At 35.5% G+C, this 12825-nt stretch overlaps 1 protein-coding gene across 1 annotated transcript in view; it reads right to left on the reverse strand.

Annotated features, from left to right (window-relative positions):
* The window catches only part of LOC145244643 (ribonuclease P protein subunit p29-like), a 230794-nt gene that overhangs the window by 83129 nt on the left and 134840 nt on the right, over positions 1–12825 (reverse strand). The gene's annotated exons all lie outside the window — the stretch shown is intronic.

A 12825-nucleotide genomic window follows, 5' to 3' on the forward strand; every position in this document is an offset into this window, starting at 1 on the left:
CCAGAACACAGTGGAAATCACTACGCCATGTGTACACCTACAAAATATATATGATCACGATATGCGCGAATAAATTGCATACATTATTTTACATGAAATTTAGTCAGTCCAGGCAATAAAGTTGTGCTAACCACACGTTTTTATATTTCTCCCATATTTTCAGTTTTTGTCTTTCTATGACTCACTTTCTTCTTCGTTATCGGCCATCTTGAATCTGTAGCAGTCATAAATAAAATTTTCATATACGGACAAATACCTCCGCTAGGTGATTTTGTTAAACAGATCAATCAGGTTGCATGGCGTATTGATTTTATCTATTACATGAAGAACTACTTCAACCCCTGTGGGAACGATGGTTGGTCAGCAGGGAAAATCCTGAAAACAACAAGGGAAGACGTTCTACCCTCTCTCTATTCTGTCCCTGTTCATTGGACGTTCAAGCATCGATTATCTTCATCCGGAGATAATTGCCGACAAACCTTCAACACTCCGAAGAACATTCTATCTTTCCTTTCTTCACTCGGACACTGTCCACCTTTGCCAAATGGTGCAGGTACCTAAATGAACCCTTTCATTGTCGTTTTAAAGGGGGTTCTGGTTTTCAGTTCATACTACTATAATATATATATATATATATATATATATATATATATATATATATATATAAGTGAAAGTGTCTGTCTGTCTGTCTGTGTCTCTGTGTGTCTGTCTGTGTACATTTCTCTACGCAATAACTCTGTCAATTTTCAGTCTACAGACTCGAAATTTAATATACAGGCTACTGAGATTGGGGAAAATCTTTGTAATTCCGTTTTCGGCCAGAAATTTGGCTGTTAAGGGGTAAAGTCTAACGATTTGACCTTTGAGAACTCTACCAATCTCCTCTGCCAATTTTGGGTAAAAACAATTTAAATTTTAACTATAGGTTCCTTTAACATGGATCTAACTTAATAACTTTATTTGAGCCCAAAACAATAAATGTTAAGGGGTCATAATAAGGGTCAAAGTTAAAAATAAATTGACCTCTGCGGTCTCTACCAAATTACTAGGACAATTTCTGGTCCAAACATTTGAAATTTTACATAAAGGGTATTCAGAGATAGGGCAAGCTTTTTAATCGGTTTGGGTTGAAAATTTGAGCTACCAATATATAAATGTATGTATGTATGTTTGCATGTCTGTCTAAAACTTTCCACAGAGGCGACGGATTTTCACAAGATGAGTGTCGTTTTGAAGCTCGACCCTTCAGACGACAAAAACCGAAAAATTGGCCAAAAACATTAATTTCTTGCCTTCAACCGGGCAGTTTTCTACGGGGAGAGGTCGCTTTTTTCACCGATATTTTCGAAAGTCATCCCCTCTTTTCGATTGTTTAGCCTTAATTTAAATCTACATCACTTCCGGTTTGGTGGTGGTCATAACAGCAAGGATGTCAGTTTTTTTCCCCGTTCTTTTCCTCCTTCACGGTTAGGGTTCGAGCCTGCTTTCCTACTACCACTTTTTTTTTTTTTGCTCAACACACACGTCCAAGCACCCAGGCACGCCGGGCTGACATGCTATCATTATTACAAGAATAATTTTTTAATACCGACAGACACTAGTGTTTCATACTTTCGGGAATCATTAGTACAGGGTGACACGATTACTACTGGTCGAGAGGTTCGAACCTGGCCACAAAGCCATATCTGACTCCATTAGCCTCACAAACCTCACGGCCACTGCGAGAAATATTCTTGAAATTTTAACATTTACTTTTTAAATGTCGTAACATTCGGCCATAGTGATCTAATGATTATTGGGACTATGACCAGAGAATATTCTTATCATTATTTTGACTCTCGAGTATATATCTGACACAGTTTATTTATATAATCTGTATTTAAGAATTCAGGTGATCGCTCATCCCCCTCTCAGTACAGGCCAATAAGTCTCCTGTGCGTCATGAGTAAGTTGCTAGAATCTGTGTTAAATACAGAAGTAATCAACCATCTCAACAAAAATAACCTTCTTAGTGACACTCAATATGGTTTCCGTTCTGCTAGATCTACAGCAGATATCCTTACAGTTATATCGCATAGGATTAGCAAATCTCTCGACGGTGGCAATCCTTCTAGGGCAATTGCTCTTGACATATCTAAAGCCTTTGATAGGGTATGGCATAAAGGTTTACTTCATAAGATCGCTAGCTATGGTATAGCTGGAAAAGTCTTCTCAATTATTAAATCATTTCTTTCTGATAGGTTCATAAGAGTAGTAGTTGAGGGGCAAAAATCAGAAGCTCACAGTATTAATGCCGGTGTCCCTCAGGGATCCATCCTGGGCCCAACTCTTTTCCTGATCTACATTAATGATCTTCCAAATCATATCCTTACATCATTTGTAGACATTTATGCTGACGACACTACCATTTATGGTACCACATCTAAGACAGTAAACGACCAAGTTCTCTCCAATTCTCTCTCCTCTGATCTTGAGCACGTAGTACAATGGGGAAAGGAGTGGCTGGTTACTTTTAATGCATCTAAAACCAAGCTTCTCTCTTTACATCATCAACATTCTAATCCACATTTGTCATCAATTGAAATGAATGGCTCTCGTCTTCAGGAGACCTCAAGTTTTGACAAGCTTCTGGGCTTGACCATTACTCCTGATCTTAAATGGAACACGTATATCAAATCTGTTGCCAAGGCCGCTGGAAAAATGGTGGGATCTTTCTATCGATCCGGTAGATATCTCACTGCTGATGCTATTCTCTATCTATATAAGAGCCAGGTACGTCCAAGGATGGAATACTGTTGCCACATCTGGGCAGGAGCTGCTAGATAGAGTTCAAAATAGACTTCGTAGCCTCGTAGGAGATGTCCTTTTCTCCTCCTTGCAACCTGTATCTCACAGAAGAGATGTTGCGAGTTTGTCTCTGATGTATCGTTATTTTCATGGAAAGTGTTCAACTGAGCTTCAATCTATGGTCCCCCCTCGCCAAACTTTCACAAGAAACACTCGTCTAGCTGTAAACACTATCAATAATTTCCCCCACTCTTTATCTGTGCCTAAACCTAAACGTAGATTCCATGAACAAAGCTTCTTTCTTAGAACTGCACGCCTGTGGAATTGTCTTCCGTTTTCCTGCTTTCCGGCTGACTACAATATGGTTGTGTTCAAGTCTAAAGTAAATAAGTTCTTGATGAGCCGTTCCATATAAGTTATCAAATTTACCAAATTTTCATTACTAATGATTACTATATTGACCAATTTCTACTGTACACTCTTTAACCCTTATCCTTGAGTGGCCTCTGGGCCTTGATAATGTGGTGACGCCTATGTAAAAAAAAAAAAAAAAAAAGTTAGACACAGTTAATCTATCGAGAACCACATCACTCTATATAAAAGCACATACGATATCAACGGATATATACTCGAGAATCAAAATAACGAAAAGAATATTCTGTTGTCATAGCCCTAATGATTATAATGTCATGATCTTCGCACGCAAGCTTAGGTGACCGACTTTCTATTTCAACTTTAAAATGCTCAACAATAAGAACCGAGTTTCTTAAAGAGGCTGACACACACACACACACACACACACACACACACACACACACACACACACACACATATATCTATAAAAGAGAACGTGTCTATGTATCTGTCTATGTGTCTGTCTGTGTGTGTACATTTCCCTACGCAAGTCTACATATTCGAAATTTGATATACAGGGTACTGAGATTTGGGAAAATCTATGTGATCAGTTTTCGGCCAGAAATTTGTCTATCAGGAGGTCAAAGTTCAACGATTTGACCTTTGAGAACTCTACCAAACTCCTCCGACAATTTTGGGTTTAAATACTTGAAATTTTAGATATAGGTTCCTTGGACATGGATCTAACTTAATAACTTGATTTGAGCCCAAACAATAAATGTTAAGAGGTCAAAATTGGGTTAAAGTTTTAAAAAATTAACCTCTGCTGTCTCTACCAAATTACAGTTTTTGGTCTAAACATTTGAAATTTTACATAAAGGATATTCAGACATAGGAAAGCTTTTTAATCGGTTTTTGGTAAAAAAATTTGGCTGCCATGGGGTCAAAGTTTAAAAGATTTGACCTTTGCGGTCTCTAGCAAACTATTCAGCCAATTTTGGGTCTAACACTTGATTTTAGATGTAGGCTACCTGGACATGAGTTAAACTTTATATATATATATATATATATATATATATATATATATATATATATATATATATATACTAGCAAAAGTACCCCTCGTTGACTGGGTTCAAAAACAGCCTACAGAAAATGGACTCTGATTTATGAAAGTATGATAGGTTATGAAAAGGAAGGGTTGTAAAGAGATAGCTTCGAATTTGGGGGTAAAAAAACCAAAGTAAAAATAAAATAGATAAACCCCATAATTTATGTATCCATACCTGTTCACACCGAAACATTTATCACAATGTTCTGTGGATCTATATTAAAAAACCTTGTTAAACTTTGTGACATATTTCCATTCTATGGAGGTCAGGCGCGAACGAACACCCCATAATTTTATTATACCATATTTCTTCAAACTGAAACATAATTATCAAAGTATACTTACGCAGATAGATATGAAAAGTCTTTATTAAAGTTTGTGCCTATTTCCATTCTATGGAGGCCATGTGTGAACGCAGACTCCCACAATTTTATTATACCATCCCTATTTAAGTTAAAACATACTTATCAAAGTATTCTTATGTACATCTATATCAAAAACACTTGTAAACGTTTTTTTTTTAATTTTTAATTTTTTTTATTTCCATACTTTGTGGACCAGGCGCGAATGCAGACCCCACAATTTTAATGAACCACCATTCTGCCAGATCAAACATACCCATTCCTGTGTCTCAATACATCTTCTATCATTATATGAAATCAGTTTTTTAAAATAGTCACCCATATAGGAGCCTATTCGTGACCACACACACACACACACACACACACACACACACACACACACACACACACACACACACACACACAGCTTTATATATATATATATATATATACATACATATATATATATATATGTGTGTGTGTGTGTGTGTGTGTGTGTGTGTGTGTGTGTGTGTGCACATAAAGTTATAAACAGTACATAGGTCCCGAGCAAAGCCAGGCTGAACTGCTAGTATATAATATTTGGCTTGTTCTTCCTTAGTTCATATGTTACGCTGTGGAAAAGGCCAAATACAATTTTTGAAAACCAAACTGTTTCAACAAAGATCAAAGTTCGCGAAATTTAGCTTTAGGAAATCCAATCTGGCAATCTTGGACAAAAATATAAGAGTGACCTCTCTTTGATTCGTTTTCGAATATCATAATAATAATAATACATGATCATTGTTGTAAAGGTATCAAAAAGGAACGTATAACAATTTTGATATGCAGCAGTTCTTTATCGAAGAAAAAGTCAGAGAAACGTTACGTACAACGGGAACATTTGAAAAGAACAGGGCAAACAAAAGAATAACATTGTCTGCCAAGGGGTGCTAGACTGAAGAAGTAAATAAAAGATTGTTTCTTACAATGTGATTTTATTATTTGTATTGAACTATGTAACACAATATTACTTTCTTAGTATTTAATAGTGCTTATTAATTTATCTCATTTGAGTCAGTTGTATATTTAAAATACAATGGACAGTATTCTCATAGAAATGTTAATAAACTCATCTTTGGTATTTGTTTTTCTGAAAAAATAAACAAAACAAAAAACCAAAACGGGGATTATTTCGATTGGCACTTATGGCGGCAATTAAAAGTAAAGAAAATATAGAAAAATCTGTATGATGTATATACTCGTTATAGGACGAAAATGTCATATTCCAAAAATTACATAAATCGATCAAGTAGATTTATTTAAAACTAAGAAAGTCAAAATTTACGATTGTTAGCGATTTTACTACTAAACTGCATTGAACATAAGGTAAAGTTTTCACCTATCATCTTCGATTTGAGTTGTCTCCCCATTTTTATGTCATCGGATTAATCATGGCGGACGAAAAAACTACGATTCGCTTAGTCGAAAAACTTGATTTTCTTGAAAACTTGATCAAATTACGTGATTTTTAGAATATTTCATCTTCGTTCCGTGATTGGTACGTAAACCTTAATTTTTTTTGCACTATCCAGAAAAGTATTTGTCGATTTAATATGTTTCTCATTCAGTGGAATTTCCATGGGTCCTGCTAGTTTTTATGAAATCGTCCAAGACATTCCATTATGAATCGTTCAGCTATTCCGCTTGAACTATATCGAGAAAGCTGCGTGGTGATTATCTGTCCGTGACAGACAAACTAGCTATTTAACATGGCCACCACAACAGGAAAACAAAGAAAGTATCAATAAATGTTTGTTTCTTTTGGAGTGGAACTTTTATTTCGGTTACAGATTTCGGAGAAAGAGAACCACCAACGTTCATTTTGGCCATAGTGCACCGCCTTTTTGACAGCATTAGCAGAGTTGCATACGACACCAGTCAGAGCCGGCAGATATTTTTGCACCAATATCCACTTTTAGTACCGTGATTCTCGACAACGTAACATTAACGAGAGTTTCGTTGTTTTTTCCATTCTTGGAATTTTATGAGATTAACCTCGGGTTAATTGCTTTCGTGCAACTCAGCATCAAAATGTGGCATCATGCAGGCAGAATAAACCTTCATCTTTTGAAAGCGTGGTAACTGATTTTATAAAACAAAAATAAAATAAGATACAGATTGCATTAGTGCTACGCATGCTTAAACATATTATCTACATTGTTTCTCTTCGGACTATTGCCCTCATCAAGCACTGAAGGATAAAAAACAGACAAACAAGAAACAAATCTCAAAATAACAATGTATTAGATTATTTTTGTTAGGATTGAAGTAATTGTGTAAGATGATATCGATTCTTTTACTGCGTAAGATATTACAGAATAAATGGAGAACCGAAACCCGAAAGTTCTTTTTATTTTTTATCAAGTACAGAATAGTTAACAGGGAGGGACTAAAAATAAAAATAAATAAAAATAAAAACAAATAATTTATAGCAAATACAGTAGAATTAAATTTGCTATTAACTCGTATGCTTTTAACGTGTGGACACTAATTTTAAGATATTTTATTGCATAATTTTATTTTGATGTTTGTATGTCAATAAGACATAAAAAACATCATAGCGACTGAACTGATGGTTTAACTTTAATAAACGTAGTGGATCAAGTGTGACTTTTCGAAGATTTTTATTGGAGGTGGTTGCCACTCGGGCTTAGGGTTAATGATATGATACTTGTTTTATTTACTTTTCAGCATGGAATGAACCGAATTTAATTCATCACCTCAGCCGCCCTGTTGTTTTTCGTTTGTCAATAAGATACGAACATAAAAAAAAATCAGTTTCCACATATTAAAAGTACATGGGTCGATAGAGAATTTAATTGTACTGCGTTCGCTACAAATTATTTGTTGTTTTTAGTCTTTGTTTATGAGTTTCCAACTGGTAACTATTTCGGACTTTTACCGTTTTGTTTTATAGCTTACAATTTATTTGCAGTAGAATGTCGATTGCCCCTTGATATACCCCTTACAAAAATAGTCAAATCCCCAACCACAGTTAGAAGGAACAAAAGGTGGAATATTCACCCACTTCGATCATAAATCTTGTTCCCACGTTTCTGATCTGTTCTTGATCGGTGTAATAATTCGACAATTTTTTTAATACATTTCTAAATAAACATGCTTCAAAATATAAACAAACATGTGTTTATGTTTTCAACCTCATCCCAACCATGCAATTAACAAAATAATCACAGTCGCATTCCAAAACTGACATCTACCCCCACTTCTGATTTACATCTTGTTTTCATCTAGGTTATAATTCTTATTTATTATCATGCCTTTTCAATCACTCCGGGGTAATCTCATTATGCACCTTGACTAATTGGAATTTCATATAAATTAATGCTTAACAGTCTTTAAAAGTCTCGTGGACCCCGTCGTAGCTCGGGATTAACGCACAAGATAAAAACGATTTTAAAAGAGCTAAAAAAACTCTTTTGTTGATTCACGGTATCCAATTGTGAGGATCCAAATTTGGGAGCTTTGTGGTGTTAGAAGCCATTTGTAAAGCACAGAACTCCTCCGATTGTTGTATCTAATTTTAAAGACATTTAAATCATAAGATCAAAATGTTGTGTCTGTTCTGGTATTACATTTCATCTGTTCTGTCCTCGGTCAGTGAAGGAGAAATTCTTCTAGACTGAGGCAATTGTTAATATTTGTACTGATCAAAGCTACCTTTTTTTGGGGGGGGGGAAGCAGGATTTTTCCTACATTAAAAACTGCCCGTGCCTCATTCAGGCAAGCAAATAGGCATATTTGAATAATATAATTCGAGCTAATAAAATAGAGAAACAATGTTTTGAAGATTTGCCAAATTATACATTTTTGAAATCCTCAGACAACGAAGACTCTGAAAATCAATTTTAATATTTGTACAGATACCCACAAGAACGCCACTTTGGAATTTAAAATGGCGATCACAAAATAAATATTTTACTCAATTTGAATTCGAGCCAACATTTGAATCGTAATTAAATATGCTAATCCGGCATTTTATGAATCAAGGAATATATAATAAAACCTCGGAATATAGAAAACCAATAAAAACGGTTAATTGAAAACATGTCTTTATTATGCTATAAAAGCATAGTAATGAAAGATCACGCTCAAATTTGGATGCAGATATCCAAAGGAACATCGACGCCATTCGAAATATCTGCAAAAGAACTTTTGTAAAAATATCAATGTTTCTTCTAACAATTACATAACAGTCCATAACTTTCAGCAATTGGACATGAAAAGTTCAGGAAGGCCCTCAGGCAATAGGTATTTCACAATGTCATGTGTTGACGACTAGTTAAAGCAATTAAAACATCGTCTACTAATGCCAATGCTATGGGTGTAAGGTAGTGTTATGGTGATCTACCCTATTGTGTCACTACATAGACTCTTCCCGACACATGAACGTTTATAATGATGGCAACTGAGAAAATATATTTTATGGAAATCGCACCAGACAATGCATGAAGCTACTTCATGTAAGGAGCTAAAAATACTTTAAGGTAAAAAAACAAAAAAACAAAACAAACTAACCAAATGTTATATGAGGGGCGTGCAATAAGTAATGCCCCTGGCCCACTTCCCATAGCAGTAGAGCAACGAAACGTGGCACAGTTATTAGTCTTTCTCTACATAGAAACCACCCAGAATTATACATTTCTCCCATTGTTTGATGCAGCACTGGAGATCGTTTTTGTAGAACAGTCCAGTTTGGTTCTCCAACCACGACATGACTTCAGAAATCAAGGCTACATCATCTGGGAAACGCTTTCCTTTCAAAAACAACTTCATGGCTGGGAAGAGGTGAAAGTCAGAGGGTGCAAGGTCAGGAGAGTAGGGAGGATGGGAGAGGATTTCATGACCACACGCCCGTGCTTCTGATCTGGCGACATGCGAGTTGTGGACCGGAACGTTGTCCTGCAGGAGGAGGGTACCTTTGCTGATCTTGCCCTGCCTCTTGATTTTGATAGCTTCCCTTAATTTCCTCAAAAGTGAAGCATAATAGGCTCCTGTAATTGTGGTACCCTTTGCCAGGAAATCTGCCATCACTACTCCGTCCTGGTCCCAGAAGACTGTGAGCATGACCTTGCCAGCGGAGGGCTGCACCCTTGCCTTCTTTGGAGGTGGTGAGTCCAAGTGTTTCCACTGCATTGACTGGGCTTTGGTCTCTGGATCATAGTGATGGACCCAGATTTCATCCTGTGTAATCAGTCTTTTGCAAAAACGTTGACTCATCTTCTTGGCACATCTCCACATTCACCCTCGAGCACTCGACGCGTTCTAGCTTCTGGAATGGTGTGAGCAACCTGGGAATCCATCTGGCAGACACCTTATGCATATGCAAATGGTCATGAATGATAGTTTCCACAGACTCTGTACTAATCTGGACATCTTGGGCTATTTGGCGAATAGTAATGCGCCGATATTACAAAATGGCAGCCTCAACTTGACGGACAGATGCCTCATCAATGGCAGAAGGAGGGCGATCAAGTCTGGGAGCTGTTTCCACAGACTTCCAGCCATGTTTGAATTCACGATGCCAGTGTTTTACAAGGTCATATGATGGGGCATTATCACTATAAGTTTCTTTCATTTCATCAAAAGTCTCCTGTGGTGTGCGTCCTTTCAAATACAAAAACCGGATCACTGTTCGATATTCAACAGGCTTCATTTCACACCTGACTCAGTTCAAACACCTGTAAAACAGAAAGCACAATTAGTTCAGAGCTGTAATTTGCCACATAACTCGTAGAGATATAAATCATTGCACGTGCAAAATTTCAGCTAGACCAGACAACTGGAAGTGAGTCAGGGACATTACTTATTGCACGCCCCTTGTATATAAATATAAATGTTATAGGAATAGATTCCAACTCAGAAAACAGTGATTCTTCCTTTTTGTTATCACAAACATCGCTCCTTGAAAGTGAGAACTGAATGACAAATATAGGGAAGGAAAAATTCCAAGGAGGTTGAAAGTAAATCCAAGTTCTACTTTAGACTTTTCGACCTAATTTCGGTCAATCCATTTCATCCGTAGTTTCTCTGAATACACATTCTTGTTAACTTTATTCCTTGTTGTCTAATTTTCTTTTCTGTCCTTTAAGGCAACAACAGATAGTATATATTTTGCCGGAAACAACATGTGTTCCATGTCCCCAAGGTTTTACTAGTGGCATCGACATCTTCCCTCCCCCTTTTCTTTTGTACGAATGTCCTCGTCATATTTTCCATAACCAATCGGTGAATCATTTACTTGTCTTGATAGCAAGGCCATAAGAGTTCAAATAATCCGCAACAAGCTTTTTCCTGCATTAAAAACCGACCTTGTGTCCCACTCAAGCAAGTAAATAGAGCTATATAAAGCACATAGCCCGAGCCAATACAATAGAAAAACAATGTTTCTTTTTGTTTTGAAAATTTGCCAGATTATACGTTTTTGAAATCCGCAGACAACGAAGAATCTGAAAATCAATCAACGATTCCAGATTATTTCAGGTCGACCGTTCTTGAAGTTCTAATTCCAACCGATATGAAGAAAAATACTAGTAACACGGCCAAGTAAAACGACGATGCACAGCTGCCTTTTTGGATGTCAGGCTTTAGAATGTGTCAATCTCCTTGATATGCACATTCGTAGCAAAGCATGGAATCTATAGAAACAGCATAATTCTCAGTGGTTGAAGATCACAAATGTCTACATTGCAAGATCATAAATTAGTCATCGCTTGACAAATTCTGGATCGACCAAAGGCTTAATTTGGCCTTATTTCTCCATATTGTATGAAGTATTCTAAAAGTTATGCTACGTAAACGTTGATAACTAAAAAAGTTATTTTTGCACGGTGGTTACTGTCAGAAAAGAGCATTAGATCCAGATATGAAATTTGGAAACATCGAAAGTTAAAATTCCGTAAAAATTTCGACTATGAGCGAAAGGGACGTGCAGAGGTGGGGTCCTAGGGGTACCCAAACACTTGCCCCTTTTTAATTTCGATTTGAAAAGTGCCTTTTTTCAGAGGAATGTATTATAGACATGTGCCCAACCGAGATACCGTTTTTTTTTCACTTGAGCACTTGCCCCGATAAATTTCTCTGCACATCACTGATGACCGAATTTTTCAAGATAAAAGACACAGTTCAATAAATATGGGGCAAGTACCGAATCTTTACGATGGATAAAAGTGAATCTATAGCCAACAGTGTAAATTTGATCTTTCCGATAATATACATAGCTATCCCCAAATTAAATAATGAATAATTAATTAATGAATGCTCGATTTTCAAAGGAATATGCAAAGTACTTAACCTTCATAAAGTCGCTCGCATATTTATGACTGGGTTTATGAAGACGCTCGTTTTAATAATTTTTAAATAGAAAAAGTAGGAATGTAATATCAATATCCAAGCAAGAAAAAAATCTATAGGTATATAGATAATGTATATATATATATATATATATATATATATATATATATATATATATATATATATATATATATATATCTGTGGAAATATACTTTTTTTCCTTATAATATATACTAATCCTTATTTAAGAAGATCAATGTAATTACAGAGCAATGACATAAGTCTATATTCCAAAGTTCATCAATTAACAATACGTATGAACCTTACCATAAACCTAATCAAACGTTGCACTACATTGACTATAAATCAAACCACCAATCTCAATGAAAAAAGCAATTATACCTAGCATATAAAAAATCCAGATTATCCCATAACGTAGATATATCTAACAACAAGAAAGAATATTATAATGAAGCATTAGCTAGATCTAGATATAAAGGTGAAATAAAATATATTAAAAACATAAATAAAATATTAATGGAAGGGAAAGTATCAAAACCGAAACCATCACATGTTATTTCATATAATATGGCAATGGGTAAATCCAATTGTAAAAATAGTATAAAATATATAAATTGTAATAAAAATAATTTTAAAGATAATATCAGAATATCCCAAAATAATAGTGGTAATATCACTAAAAAGAAAAATAGACGTAGAAACTGCGTTTGGTTTAATCTGCGCACATAAAAAATAATTTGCCGAAGGAATATTTTCAAATTATTGATAAAAATTTTCCTAATGGAACTAATCTAAGTAAAATTATAAACCGTAATAATGTTAAATTATTTTTTTCGACTACGACTAACTCAGTGAAAG

This window comes from Euprymna scolopes, chromosome 1 (genome assembly GCF_053919585.1).
Source record: "Euprymna scolopes isolate OS-2025 chromosome 1, ASM5391958v1, whole genome shotgun sequence".
NCBI lineage: Eukaryota > Metazoa > Mollusca > Cephalopoda > Sepiida > Sepiolidae > Euprymna > Euprymna scolopes.